Source organism: Urtica dioica, chromosome 4 (genome assembly GCF_054948205.1).
Source record: "Urtica dioica subsp. dioica isolate 48M chromosome 4, U.dioica_male_clone48M_v1_H2, whole genome shotgun sequence".
In the NCBI taxonomy this organism is placed as follows: domain Eukaryota; kingdom Viridiplantae; phylum Streptophyta; class Magnoliopsida; order Rosales; family Urticaceae; genus Urtica; species Urtica dioica.
This window is the reverse complement of record NC_142759.1, coordinates 44178115-44193628: the sequence shown is the minus strand read 5'-3', so window position 1 is coordinate 44193628 and position 15514 is coordinate 44178115. Positions and strand designations below refer to the sequence as shown.

Below are 15514 nucleotides of genomic sequence, written 5' to 3'. Positions count from 1 at the left end.
AGGCAAAAGACTAGCAAGTTGGCTAGTAGGTCAGAATTGTATCTGTTCATTGGTTATCCAAAGGAAACAGAAGGTTTCACATTCTATAGTCCTGAGGACGACAAGACTTTCGTTAGCACGAATGCTCATTTCCTTGAGGAGGACTTTATGAAAGATGTAAAACCTAGAAGCAAAATTGTGCTTGAAGAAAAGTTGGGTGAGGAAGCTTCTACCTCATCTGTAAGAACTGTTCTTACCCCAACTAAAACACAACCTAACTCATCAGAACCTCGTCAATTAGTACTTCGACGTAGTGGGAGGACTATTCAAAAGCCTGACAGGTACATGTCTTATGGAGACACTCTCGTAGCCGTCTCTGACATGGATGAGCCTGTTTCCTATAGCCAAGCGATGGATTGTCTTGTAGCAAACCTTTAGCTTGAAGCCATGAAAGTTGAAATGCACTCGATGTATGTCAACAAAGTCAGGATACTTGTAGACATTCCTGAAGGGGTTAAACCCGTAGGGTGTAAGTGGATATACAAGAAGAAAAAGGGTCTGGATGGGAACGTCGAGAAGTTCAAAGCACGACTAGTGGCTAAGGGTTAGACCCAAAAGGAAGGGATTGACTATGAAGAAACCTTCCTGAATGTTTAAATCCATCCGCATACTTCTATCCATAGCTGTAGCTCTCGATTATGAGATCTGGCAAATGGATTTCAAGACTGCCTTCCTGAATGGCAATCTTGACGAGCGCATCTATATGCCTCAACCAGACAGTTTCGTGGAAAAAGCATCTAGGTCATGGAATAATTGATTCCATGAAGCTGCGAAGAGCTTCGGCTTTGAACAGTCGATATATGAGCCTTGTGTTTACAAGTTAATACACGAAGGCAATTTGATATGAAGGATCTAGGAGAAGCCGCATACATTCTAGGGATCCAAATCTTTCGAGATCGGAAGAACCAGACTCTGTCGCTCTATCAAGCATCTTATATTGATAAGGTGATGGATCACTTTTATATGCAAGACTCCAAGAATGGCCAAACATGGAGTCTCACTCTCTAAGGACCAGTCTCCCAAGACTGGACAAGAGATTGTAGACATGAGAAAAGTTCGATACGCCTCAGCCGTAGGAAGTCTCGCAGATATCTGCTTCGCAGTTGGCGTAGTTAGCCGTTTTCAATCCAACCCTGGACCCGAGCACTGGATTTCTGTTAAGCATGTTCTTAAGTATCTTCGAAGAACTAGGAACTTGATGCTTACGTATTCAGGTACTGACCTGACTATGACGGGATATACTGACTCCGATTTTTAAGCGGATAAGGATTCCAGGAAATCCACTTCGGGATATGTGTTCATCCTTAATGGTAGAGCTGTTGTGTGGATGAGTATTAAGCAATCTTGCATTGCTGACTCCACAATGGAAGCAAAATATGTGGCTGCTTGTGAAGCATCCAAGGAGGCTGTATGGCTTAGAAAATTCCTTAAGTATTTGGAAGTAGTTTCAAACATCGACGAGCCCATGACCCTTTATTGTGATAACAGTGGGGCTGTCGCTAACTCAAAGGAATCTTGAAGCCACAAGCGCTCTAAACATATTGAAAGGAAATACCATTTGATTCGAAAGATCGGGCAGCGCGGAGACGTGGAAGTGAAGAAGATCTCAACGGTGGACAACCTCGCAGATCCATTCACCAAGGCCCTTAAAAACAAGGTCTTCGACCAGCATCGGGATGGATAAGGCATGAAGGACTACTCACATCTTCTTTGAGTCAAGTGGAAGTTTGTTGTCAATGGTGCCAACAAGAAGAGTAGTAGCCTTTACTTATGTACATTTGACATAATAAAGTCTCACGAAGACTCTTGCTTGTAACTACTGAATCATTAATAAAAGTATAAACATTCACTCATTCTTCCTTGTCTGTTTGAAGCTTTATGATAAGCTATAGTCTTTAGTCCTTAAACAAACCTAACAACATATGAAGAGACAAATGTAGATTTTCATGAACAAACTCTTCATGGTTTACTTAAAACAATATATTCGCAATCTAAGGATCAAAGGACTATTGATCTCAGAACGATTAGGAGAATTTATGATGTCTGGTTATGGGACATTGAGAGTTGGAGACATTATAGTTCTTCTAGGTATCTTCTTAAGGAACTGAATTGACCAGTGTACTTCTAGAGACATAATAAGAACAAACCATTTGACCTCTTATGTCTCGAAGTAACTACATATGAATTGCATCATGCTTACCTCAATCTTGAAATGAGACATGTCATTTCATAGCTTACGTATGCTCATTTGAGAAAGTCAGAGTTCGGATTCACTATGTGATTCTGAACATGACCTATTGGTGAGGTACTAAGTTATGAGTAACTTTGTGATGATCTCATAGATATGGAATTCATGTACAAGATTGCTGAAATGCAATGTATATCACCTCATGCTTTGTTCCTTGGAATGTGAATAATTGAAGTGGCCGTGTCCAAATTGAGTCATGACTCTTTTGGATTAATCAATGTGTTTCTTTTCATATTTCATTTACCACTTGACGTTTGGTTTTAGTTTTCATTTTCAGTTTTAGCCTCCTCGTGGATACGACTCCGCTTTCTTTGTGCTACCAACGACCGCTTAGCGATTGCACAATTTGGGCGTGATCAAATTTTGGCGCCGTTGCCGGGGAGGTGCGACAATTGAATTCTTGAATTAAACGACTAGAGGTAAGTATTTTCTTTCATTTCTTTATTGACTTTTTGTTATTTTTGTTCTTAAAAAAAATTTAAAAAAAAATAATAAAAATCTTCACGGTACTAGTATATTAGTTTGTTTTACTGCAACCAAATTGTTCTCCAAGTTACTACTCTTAGGCTTTTATTATAGTTAGTTTTGTTCGTAGTTTCCTAATTTCTTTTCACGTTAGTATTCATTTTCTTTCCTTTTTTTTAGTTGACTTCTAATCAGCTTTTATTTCTTTTTCCCTTTGAGTTTTATTCGTAGAATCTTCCTCTTATTTTAGTTAGATTTAGTTTTACTAATTTTGGTAATTTCTTTTAGACTCTTTTTACTAGGTTTTCAAAAAAAAAAAAAACTAAAAATTGACGGGTATATGCGTAGTGTGTGGTGGAAAATATAGAGTCTTGTTCTGTCTAGAAAGACTGGTTGTTAAATAAGGTTTGCTTTGGAATCTCCTCCAAGCTAGCCTGGGAACCTCGGAGAGTTCTGTCTAGAAAGGATTGGGTCTAAAGTGGGATCATAGTGACATTTCCAGTTGGCCTGGGAACATTCTTAGTACCCATTCATACTACTACATATTTATCCTAAAAAAAAAGAGAAGTGAATGACCCAATTTAGAGACGAACTAGGTCGTTTTGCTAAGAAACCCAACGAAGACCTTGACCATGTTCAAAAAACACCTAAGTCTCTGTATCTCTCGTCAACTTCCACTTCTTCTTCTTCCCATCCATCTTCTCCAATCTCATTGCCAAATAATTTCTTCAAACCAATGGCACACATAGAGGACAATCATGTCAAAACCCTTAACGAGTACTTGCATCCGGCGCGAACTGGGGTCCCATCATGCATCATCTTCAATCCTAACGCGCCAAATCACGAGTTCAAGCCTGGCATGATCCAACTTTTGCCAACCTTTCACGGGCTAGAAAACGAGAATCCATATGTGCATGTTCGAGAATTTGAGGAAGCAGTGGCAACTTTCTATAGCCGCCCAGATGTCGCTAGCATCATGAGGTTGAAATTCTTCCCATTTTCCCTCAAGGACAAAGCGAAGAGCTGGTTATACTCTCTAAGACCAAAGTCTATTGGAACCTGGGAGGAGATGACTACGTTGTTTTCAACAAGTTTTTCCCCAATCATAAGACTAATGGTCTAAAACGACAGATCTCAATGTTTAACCAGAAAGCCGGTGAATCACTTCTCCAGGCTTGGGATAGATTTAAAGATCTGTTGAATATGTGCCCACACCATGGCTTTGAGAGTTGGCGCTTCGTGAGTTACTTCTATGATGGTCTTACTGGTGATGAACGCAAGTCAATCCAGTCTATGTGCAATGGAAAATTCTTGAACAAAGATCCCGATGAAGCAATTGAATACCTTAACGAGCTAGCTGAAATGACTGACGCTTGGACCGAGCCAAATCCCACTGAAAGCACTAATAGGTCTCGACCAATTGGAGTATGCCAATTAAACGAGGAGGACAACCTTAAAGCCCAAGTTGAGAATTTGACTAGGCAATTGTAGGTCATCAAGTCCCAAAATGGTAGAGGAATCCATTCGATCGCACAAGATGAAGTCCAAAATGCATGCTTCGTCTGTGGAGGTGAGGATCACCAACCTCAGGATTGTGCATCATATGCTGAAATGAGAGGGGTGTACGAGGAGCAATGTAATGCCCTTGGGAATTACAATAAACCTTATTCACCCTACTCTGAATCTTACAATCCTGGCTGGAGGAACCACCCAAATTTCAGTTGGAGGAACAATAACAATGCGCCATCACATGGAAGCAAGTGGAAGCCGGGCCAACAACAACCATCATCAAGAGTGTATTCAGCACCTCAACAAGCACAAGCACCACAAAGGCCCATCGAAGACACCCTGCACGCTTTTATAGAGGCTTAAGGGAAAACAAACCAAAGGTTTGAAGCAATGATCACGCAAGTGATGGAAGAGAACAAGGAGATCAAAAGCCAGGTCACTAACCTGATAAATACTTTGTCTGTTTCAGAGTGTGGCAAGCTTCCTTCACAAACACAGTCAAACTCGAAGGGTATTCATTTGGCATAAACCTCAGACTCAAAGGTCAAGGAGGTGAATGCCATCACTATTCGAGCTGATACTGTAGTCGAGCCTCAACCAACAAAATCCACTACTTCCAAAAAGGACAATGGCTCAGAAAAGGAACTCGCAATGATTCAAGTGCAAGCCCCATTTCCACAAGCTCTAAAATCTCAAGGGAAAGCCTAGAGAATCAAGGTGAGATCCTCGAACATCTGCGACAAGTGAAGGTCAATCTTCCTCTGTTGGATGTGATCAAGCAAGTTCCGGCATATGCCAAAGTACTCAAGGATCTATGCACCGTAAAGCGGAGACACCATGCCAAGAAGACTGTGTTCCTAACAGAGCAAGTTAGTGCGGTAATTGAGCAGAAAACACCGCCGAAGTACAAAGATCCTGGTTGTCCCACAATCTCATGCTACATTGGGACACAACTTTTTGGCCAAGCACTACTAGACCTTGGTGCAAGCATAAATCTCATGCCATATTCAATTTACTTGCGTCTCGGACTTGGGGATATCAAACCTACTTCTGTAGTGCTCCAACTGGCTGATAGATCTGTGAAGAAGCCTCGGGGTATAATAGAGGATGTCTTGGTTCAAATTGATAAATTTTACTACCTCGTGGATTTTCTGATCTTGGATACGCATTCTGTGGTTGACGTCGAGTAAAAAATTCCAATCATCTTGGGATGGCCTTTTCTTGCAACAGCAAATGCCCTAATCAATTGTAGAAATGGCCTCATGAAGATGACTTTTGGAAACATGACTATGGAGGTTAACATCTTCAACATTTCAAAGCAACCACGTGATGAAGTCGAGTCCGCCCACACCTACATGATAGACACACTCGTCGAAGAATTCAATCTTCTCCATGATTTCGAGTTTTTCGATCAAGAGGAGACACACAATGTTTCGGCGACAGTTGAAGACTCGCAAGATCGAAAAACTAAGTTTTGGCAACCACGCTTTGAGGAGCTACGACAAGAAAGAACAAAGCCAAAATCGTCAATTGAAGAGACCCCAAAACTCGAACTCGCTCAACTTCCCGAGGGTCTCAAACATGCATTTCTGGGAGCTGGTGATACCTTCCCTGTTATCATATCATCTAAATCAATGCTTCACAAGAGAAACATTTGATTGACACGTTACGTGAGCATAAAGAGGCGTTGGGTTGGACGATCGCTGATATCAAAGGTATCAACCCTTTAATTTGCTCCTATCACATTCATATCGAAGAAGGGGCTATACCGAGACGAGACCAACAACGAAGACTGAATCCCATAATGAAAGAGGTTGTCAAGAAAGAAGTCTTGAAGTTGTTAGATGCTGGTATCATCTACCCAGTCTCGGATAGCAAATGGGTTAGCCCAACACAAGTAGTCCCCAAGAAATCAGGAGTCACAGTCGTTGAGAATGAAAAGGGGGCCCTTGTTCCAACAAAGGTCATGACGGGTTGGCGTATGTGCATTGACTATCGAAAGCTTAACGCCGCCACCCGTAAGGACCACTTTCCTCTTCCATTCATCAATCAGATTCTAGAGCGAGTCGTAGGCCATCCTTTCTATTACTTTATCGATGGTTATTCAGGCTACTATCAGATAGAGATTGCTTTAGAGGACCAGGATAAGACCACATTCACATGTCCTTTTGAAACATTTGCGTTTCGGCGTATGCCGTTTGGCCTCTGCAATGCCCCTGCCACATTTCAAAGGTGCATGATGAGTATGTTCAGCGACATGATCGAAAAATGTATGGAAGTATTCATGGATGATCTAACCGTCTTTGGAGATTCATTCGATGCATGCATATCCAACCTACGAGCTGTTCTTCAAAGGTGCATCGAGAAAGGTCTTGTGCTCAGCTGGTAAAAGTGTCATTTCATGGTTTCATCTGGCATTGTTTTAGGTGGATCCTTCTGTTGCAGGAATTTGATATAACGATCAAGGACAAGAAAGGAGTTAAGAATGTTGTGGCAGACCATTTGTCTCGGCTTGAGTTTAACCACTCCCCCGAGGGTCCCGCCATCAATGACAACTTCCCTGATGAACACCTTCTCTCTGTCACTAAAATGCCATGGTATGCTCATATTGCTAACTATTTGGTGACAAATGAAATCCCATCTGATTGGAGTGCCCAAGATAAACGCAAGTTTCTGGTCGAAGTTCGGAAGTTCTACTATGATGATCCATATCGCTACAAGTATTATCCCGACCAGATCATGAGACGATGCATTCCAGATGATGAGGTGTCCAGTGTCTTGAACTTTTGCCATAATGAAGCTTGTGGTGGTCATTTTTCTATGAAGAAGACTACCGCGAAAGTCTTACAGTGTGGTCTTTATTGGCCTACTTTGTTCAAGGACACCGATCGTTATTGCCGTTCATGTGAGAGATGTCAGAAGTTGGGAGCCCTTTCTCGTCGTCACATGATGCCCTCGACCACAATTCTTGTCATAGAAATATTTGATTGTTGGGGGATAGACTTCATGGGGCCATATCCACCGTCTTCTGGCTACCTCTACATTTTGCTTGCTGTTGACTACGTCTCAAAATGGGTGGAAGCCGTACCGTGTCATACCAATGATAATGCACCAGTCATAAAGTTCTTAAAAGAGAATGTGTTATCAAGGTTTGGTACCCCTCGTGCAATCATCAGTGATCAAGGTACTCATTTTTGCAACCGATCTTTCAAGGCATTGATGGAAAAGTATGGGGTAATCCACAAGGTTTCAACGGACTACCACCCACAGACAAACGGACAAGCTGAACTTGCTAATAGGGAGATCAAACAGATCTTGGAAAAGACGGTCAACCCGGATCGCAAAGATTGGTCTTTACGACTGACTGACGCACTCTGGGCATATCGGACCGCTTACAAATCCCCCCTCGGGATGTCTCCCTATAGGCTAGTTTATGGAAAAGCTTGTCATCTACCCGTCGAGTTGGAACACAAAGCATATTGGGCCACCAAAGCCCTAAACTTTGATATCGGTGCAGCAAGCATTAACAGAAAGCTCCAATTGGTCGAATTAGAGGAGCTACGAAACGACGCGTACGAGAACTCAAAGATCTACAAGGCAAGAATGAAAGCGGCTCATGACAAGCAGATATTGAGAAAGAATTTTGAGCCGAATCAGCGAGTTCGTCTTTATGACTCCCGTCTGCATCTCCACCCTGGGAAGTTGAGGTCCCGGTGGACTGGTCCATATGTAGTTTAAAGAGTATTTCCCCACGGTGCAGTTGAAATTCAAGATCCAAGTGATGGGAGAACATTCAACGTCAATGGCCAGCGATTGAAGCACTATATTGAGCGGTTGCCCAAGCCTGAAGAGATCACTCTAGTGGCTCCGGTATACCCGTCCAAGTAGTCTTCTTGTACCTCATTGTATCCTTTTGTATTATATTTTTCTTTTTTTATTATTATTATTTTCTCTTTTTTTTAGTTATCACTTTGCGCATTCTCAGATATTCACACACATGATGAGCTGTTTTCGGTGTTGGTCGCTAGCCAGGTGTACTCAAATCCCTACTCTTTACATTTTCCATATTTTGTGACATTGAGGACACTGTCTGATTTTGGTTGGGGGTGGTTGCAAACTCATTCATGCTTAGAGCTAATCTTTTTCATTCGTGCTTAGATATAGTCTCAGTTTGTGAAAATGTTTATGATTTTGCCTGAATACGAGATTAATTAGGTTATTTTGCATCAACTTTTGCTATCTTCATTATTAGGAAATAACTTTTAGAGTTTGTGTGTGTGTTCGTACTAAACCCTCGTGGTACCATGGTATTTGATGCATTTTAGCCGAGATAAACCTTCATGTTTAGGCACAACATTTTTCATGAGAGTAAGTGAGATGAGAAAACAGCTTGCGAACTTTCATTGATTATTTGAATTGGTTTAGTCACTGCTTAGAGCTTCTCTACATGGTTGGTGGTTTGTTTGTATATTTTGTGAGACAATTCTTGATTAAACATGGATACTTGATTCTTAGAGCAAATTTTTCTTCGTTCTTCCTCTCTCTTCCATTCTTCTTTAGTCATTCTCTATGTTCTTTCTCCACCCTCTACTCCGTATAAATCGTCTTCTTTTATTTTATATTTGTTTGTTTCTCAAAAAAAAAAAAAAGGAAAAAAAAAGCAAAAAAAAATATATATAAAAAAAAAGAAAAAAAAGCAAGATAAAAAATAAAAAAAATAAAAAAAAATTGATGAATTATTCAGTTTTTCTTCTTCTTTGTTATATTTCTCTCTCTCTCTCTCTCTCTCTCTCTCTTTCTTATTTTCTTCATAATATCCAATCTTCTCATCTTCTTCATGTCTTCTTCTCTTCTTCTTATATTGGCTCTTAGATCATTTGTACATATATCCGTGTTTAGTCTAGAAGAAATCTCAATATTTGATTTGTGGTTTGATTGGTGGAAGGCTCTTAGCGGTTAATTTTCCTATCTTAGTTTGCTCGTCTGTCCTAAAAAATAGCCTTTCCCATATTTTGAGTGTCATCTAACATTGCCGACTTCACAAGAGAGAATCCTAGCCTACATATAAATAAAACAATCAATACCCGTGAGGATTAGTGAAGTCGAGGCCGGCACTTGAGGGTTGTTCAAAGTTATTTTGTATCAAGCATTGTGGTAACATGATTGGTTTGGGACGCACACATACACACACTCTGTAGTTATAGTCGAAATAATTTGGATAGCAGATTTTGATGCTTAATAGTCTCTTTGGTTGAAATGCTTAGGCAATGTTGTAAATATTTCAATGACATGATTATTCTTCGCTTGAATTGCTAGAGACTAGCAATAAGCTGGTTGGGGATATTGATTAGTACACGAAAGTGTATTAATCTTGTGCTTAATTGGTAATATTTGTTGACATTAGTTTTGGTTTATGTGAATATTTTCTTAATTTTGAGAAAATATTTACTTGGTTGTAATTTTGTTCTACACATATTTAATCTACCATTATTTTTGTAGGTCTAATTGATGATGAAAAGATGGGCCAAAAATACCAAATGGAGAAGCCCAATATCCAATCCAATAAGCCGACATTCATCTCCTACGTAAAGAGCACATATATGTATATATCATCTTCAATAGAGATGAGATTTGGCATTTAATGTTCGCGTCAGGAAAGTAAATGCATTGGACTTTTGAATAAGCTCAAGTCACCATCATCAAGTACAAGCTCCACCGACTAGAGGCTGCCACGCGTTGGATACATACCAAGAAGCCATCTACTCTGCGACACGTGGCAGCTAAAGTGTATACATCTTATCATCAGTACTAATCCAACGAATCAGCTCTGAATACACACATTTATTTTGAAAATCACAATTGTTGTCGCCATTTTTCGGACAACTATTTAGGAGCCGCGGGCGGTTAGACCCAAGGTCGGACCGAGTGGTCTCGCCCGGGCTCGAGCGTGTGGGACCTGGTTGCCCAGGTCTTCCCTTGGCTGTCGGTGGTGTCTGAGCTCGCCGGGGACTTCCCGGCCCGGGGTACTTGGAAAGGATGAGAGAACCGTGAGCTAAAAAGGGGAAACAGAGGGGGTGCCTCTGTTTACCTCTCCGACGCTCAACATTAGTGGGATTGAGGTGGATAATAGAGGGTTTAGGTGTTTAGAGGCCGAGACTTGAGAGAAACGAGCGAGGTATGAGCTCGGTATGAGCTCGGTACTCAAGAATGGATTTTTGGATAACCTTTTGAAGAGAGTGGGCCTCTCGTATTTATAGGCGACCAAAGGGGTCGTTGGTGGGCCCCTTGGCCGAGTGAAGCAAATGGCCAAGGATAATGCAGGGTGGCGTCACTGGTGGGCCCCTCGGCTGGGGACAGCATGGGCTCGACAGGGGATAACATAGACTGGTACTATTGGTGTGCCTCCTGACCGAAGATAATATAGGCTGGCGTCATTGGCGTGTTCCTTCGCCGAGGATGGGCCTCTGACACCGAGCGAAGTGACGAGCTCGACCAAGGGCGAGCTGACGAGCTCGACTAAGCGGAGCGAAGTGATGAGCTCGACCAAAGGCGAGCTGACGAGCTCGACCAGGGGCGAAAGGACGAGCTCGACCAAGCGAAGGGGCGAGCTCGACCAAGGGCGAGCTGACGAGCTCGACCAAAGGCGAGTTGACGAGCTCGACCGAGCGAAGTGACGAGCTCGACCAAGGGCGAGCTGACGAGCTCGACTAAGCGAAGCGAAGTGATGAGCTCGACCAAAGGCGAGCTGACGAGCTCGACCAGGGGCGAAGGGACGAGATCGACCAAGGGCGAGCTGACGAGCTCGACCAAGCGAAGGGGTGAGCTCGACCAAGGGCGAGCTGACGAGCTCGACCAAGGGTGAGTTGACGAGCTCGACCGAGCGAAGTGACGAGCTCGGCCAAGGGCGAGCTGACGAGCTCGACTAAGCAGAGCGAAGTGATGAGCTCGACCAAAGGCGAGCTAACGAGCTCGACCAAGCGAAGGGGTGAGCTCGACCAGTCCAAGTGGCGAACTCGACCAAGCGAAAGGGCGAGCTGAGGCCGAGGTCGGCCTCGCGGGACCGAGCTCGGTTTTTGGGCCGAGGCTGTCGGGTCGGCCCTCGTCCGAACAGGCCCACGGGCCGACCAATGGCCAGGGCAAGTCTGACCGCTTTTTCCCCTATGATTGGTCGCGATTGGGGCTGGCCCGATAACATTAGCCCCCCGAGTTTGCGATCGAGCGTAGGTCGAGTGGAAACTCAAAATCTACGCTTTTATGCGGATGCGGGATGAATGCTCTCGGGTTTGCATCACGGGGAACGGCCTTTGTGCGTCACGAGGGACGACTTATGTGCGTCACGAGGGACGGCTTTTGTGCGTCGCGAGGGACGACTTATTGTTCTGAGTCGATCGTGCGCGGCTTACTTTCTTGACCTACCAATAAAGGCGCGATCGATTTGCACGACTTGGGCCCCGGGGGGCCTTGGTGTCATATTTGTGTGATTCGGTTTTCCGCGGGCGCTGGCTAGACCAGGTACGCCCGGCGGACGCGAGCCTTTGAAACCCTATTTGTAACTCGCTGCCTGCCGGCTCACGAGATGGGCGGCGAGCGCGGTGCCGCATTCGGGACTCGATTCGAGGACTCATGTAGAGTCTGCACGAGGAGACATGTGGCGAGGTTTCCCGTGGACGCTGGCTAGACCAGATACGTCCGGCGGACGCAAGCCTTTGAAACCTATTCGTAACTCGCTGCCTAACGTCGCACGAGCTGGGCGGCGAGCGCGGTGCTACATTCGGGACTCGACTCGAGGACTCATGTAGAGTCTGCACGAGGAGACATGTAGCGAGGTTTCCTGTGGACGCCGGCTAGACCAGATACGCCCGGCGGACGCAAGCCTTTAGAACCCATTTGCAACTCGCTTCCTATTGGCGCATGAGCTGGGCGGCGAGCGTGGAGCCACATTTGCGTGGCCAGGTTTCCCGTGGACGCTGGCTAGACCAGGTACGCCCGGCGGACGCAAGCCTTTGAAACCCATTTGAAACTTGTTGCCTTTCGGCTCACGAGCTGGGCGGCGAGCGCGGTGCCACACTTGCGTGGCGAGGTTTCCCGTGGACGCTGGCTAGACCAGGTACGCCCGGCGGACGCAAGCCTTTGAAACCCATTTGGAACTCGCTGCCTATCGGCGCACGAGCTGGGCGGCGAGCGTGGAGCCACATTTGCGTGGCCAGGTTTCCCGTGGACGCTGGCTAGACCAGGTACGCCCGGCGGACGCAAGCCTTTGAAACCCATTTGAAACTCGTTGCCTTCCGGCTCACGAGCTGGGCGGCGAGCGCGGACTCGAGACTCAACTCGAGGACTCATGTAGGGCCCGCACGAGGAGTGTCAATCGACTTGCGGACTCGGGACTCAACTCGAGGACCCATGTAGAGCCTGCACAAGGAGCATCGTGAAGAGTAGGCGGGAGGAGTATCGGTCGACTCGCGGACTCGGAGCTCGACTCGAGGAATGAGCTCGTCTCGACGAGATATGTGAAGAGTTGGCACGAGGAGTATCAGCCGACTCGTGGACTCGAACTCGACTCGAGGACTCATGTAGAGTCTGCACGAGGAGTTTCGTTCGATTTGTGGACTCGGGACTCAACACGAGGACTCATGTAGAGCCTGCACGAGGAGCATCGTGAAGAGTAGGCGGGAAGAGTATTGGTCGACTCGCGGACTCGGAGCTCAACTCGAGGAATGAGCTCGTCTCGACGAGATATGTGAAGAGTTGGCACGAGGAGTATCGGTCGACTCGTGGACTCGAATTCGACTCGAGGACTCATGTAGAGCCTGTACGAGGAGTTTCGTTCGACTTGTGGACTCCAACTTGACTCGAGGACTCATGTAGAGCCTGCACGAGGAGTTTCGTGAAGAGTCGGCGCGAGGAGTATCGGTCGACTCGCGGACTCGGACCTCGACTCGAGGAATGAGCTCGTCTCGACGAGATATGTGAAGAGTTGGCACGAGGAGTGTCGGCTGACTCGTGGACTCGAACTCGACTCGAGGACTCATGTAGAGTCTGCACGAGGAGTTTCGTTCGACTTGTGGACTCGGGACTCAACTCGAGGACTCATGTAGAGCCTGCACGAGGAGCGAGCTCGACTCGAGGAGTTGCGTGAAGAGTCGGCACGAGGAGTATTAGTCGACTCGTGGATACGGGGCTCGACTCGAGGAGCGAGCTCGACTCGAGGAGCGAACTGGGCTCGAGGAGCGAACTGGACTCAAGGAGCGAGCTCGACTCGAGGAATTGAGTGAAGAGTCGGCGAGGAGTATCAGTCGACTCGCGAACCCGGAGCTCGACTCGAGGAGCGAACTAGACTCGAGGAGTGGACTGGGCTCGACTTGAGGAATTGCATGAAGAGTCGGCGAGGAATATCAGTCAACTCGCGGACTCGGATCTCGACTCGAGGAGCGAGCTCGACCCGAGGAGCGAGCTCGACTCGAGGAGTGAATTGGACTCGAGGAGCAAGCTCGACTAGAGGAATTGCGTGAAGAGTCGGCACGATGAGAATTAGTCGACTCGCGGACTGGGAGCTCGACACGAGGAGCGAGCTCGACTCGAGGAGCGAACTGTACTCGAGGAGCGAGCTCGACTCGAGGAGCGAACTTAACTCGAGGAGCGAGCTCGACTCGAGGAGTTGCGTGAAGAGTCGGCGAGGAGTATCAGTCGACTCGCGGACTCGGAGTTCGACTCGAGGAGCGAGCTCGGCCCGAGGAGCGAGCTCGACTCGAGGAGCGAACTGGACTCGAGGAGCGCTCTCGGCTCGAGGAGTTGTGTGAAGAGTCGGAACGAGGAGTATTAGTCGACTCGCGGACTCAGAGCTCGACTCGAGGAGCGAGCTCGACTCCAGGAGCGAACTGGACTCGAGGAGCGAGCTCGACTCGAGGGGCGAACTGGACTCGAGGAGCGAGCTCGACTCGAGGGGATATGTGAAGAATCGGCACGAGGAGTAACGGTCGACTCGTGGACTCTAACTCGACTCGAGGAATGTACTCATCTCGAGGTGTTACGGGGGGAGTCTCCCTTCGGGACCTTCGGCCTAACCATCGACCCCTTGAGACTTTACTATTATTATTATCTGTTTTCTGTTTCGAGAGAGTTGGCCCAACACGTTTGAACTGACGAACCGAATCCAAAGACGTTTTGACGAAGTGATGAAGTCGCTCCAGATCGACTAGACGAAGTGGCGAGCTCGACAGACGAGGCGACGAGCTCGACCAGGCGAACTTGACCAGGCAAGGTGGCGAGTTCGATAGGGTGACGTGGCGAGTTCGACCAGGCGAGCTAGCGGGCTCGACTAGGCGAACTGACGAGGCGAGCTCGGCTTAGGAGAATTGGGGAGCTCGGCCTAGGCGAACTGGCGAGCTCGGCCTAGGCGAACTGGCGAGCTCGGCCTAGGCGAACTGGCGAGCTCAACCTGGCGAACTGGCAAGGCGAGTGTTGTCGGTCCGTCTCGGACCGACGGGGACTAAGGCGTCACTTCGACCCACGCGACCGGTGCAAGGCCTCGGGCGGCGAAACCTTGCCTCGGCCTTTGGCCGGCCCGAACCGATGGCCGGGCCAAGGGTTAGCCGGCCAGCGGCCGGCCGTATGCTTGACCGGCCTATCGCCGGCCCAAAGGTCAGTCGGCCAGTGGCCGGCCATATGCTCAGCCGGCCAATGACCGGCCATATGCTCAGCCGGCCCATGGCCGGCCGACCCACGTCCAAGGACGGTTGTCCAAGGCCGGCCCTCTTCCAAGGCCGGCGCTCCAAGGCCGGCCCTCCTCCAAGGCCGGCGCTCCAAGGCCGGCCCTCCTCCAAGGCCGGCACTCTAAGGCCGGCCCTCCTCCGAGGCCGGCTCTCCAAGGCCGGCCCTCTTCCAAGGCCGGCGCTCCAAGGCCGGCCCTCCTCCAAGGCCGACACTCCAAGGCCGGCCCTCCTCCAAGGCCGGCTCTCCAAGGCCGGCCGTCCTCCATGGCCGGCTCTCCAAGGCCGGCCCTCCTCCATGGCCGGCTCTCCAAAGCCGGCCATGGCCTCCATGGCCGAGTCAGAGCCGGCCATGGCCGAGTCAGAGCCGGCCATGGCCTCCGTGGCCGAGTCAGAGCCGGCCATGGCCTCCACGGCCGAGTCAGAGCCGGCCATGGCCTCCACGGCCGAGTCAGAGCCGGCCTTCGGCCAAGGGGATGCCCAAAATGCCCCTTGGTCGCCTATAAATGCCAAGGTGCCTCCCTTGGTCCAGGTAATCCATTCTTGA

At 47.5% G+C, this 15514-nt stretch overlaps 1 non-coding gene and 1 pseudogene across 1 annotated transcript; one reads left to right on the top strand and one right to left on the bottom strand.

Moving 5' to 3' along the window:
- Positions 1 to 3323: 3323 nt before the first annotated feature.
- On the top strand, positions 3324 to 8149 carry LOC149401577 (uncharacterized; annotated as a pseudogene).
- Positions 3869 to 3975, bottom strand: LOC149401578 (small nucleolar RNA R71). The gene has a single exon (XR_016296868.1). It is a non-coding gene; the product is annotated as a small nucleolar RNA R71 (small nucleolar RNA).
- Positions 8150 to 15514: the final 7365 nt, after the last annotated feature.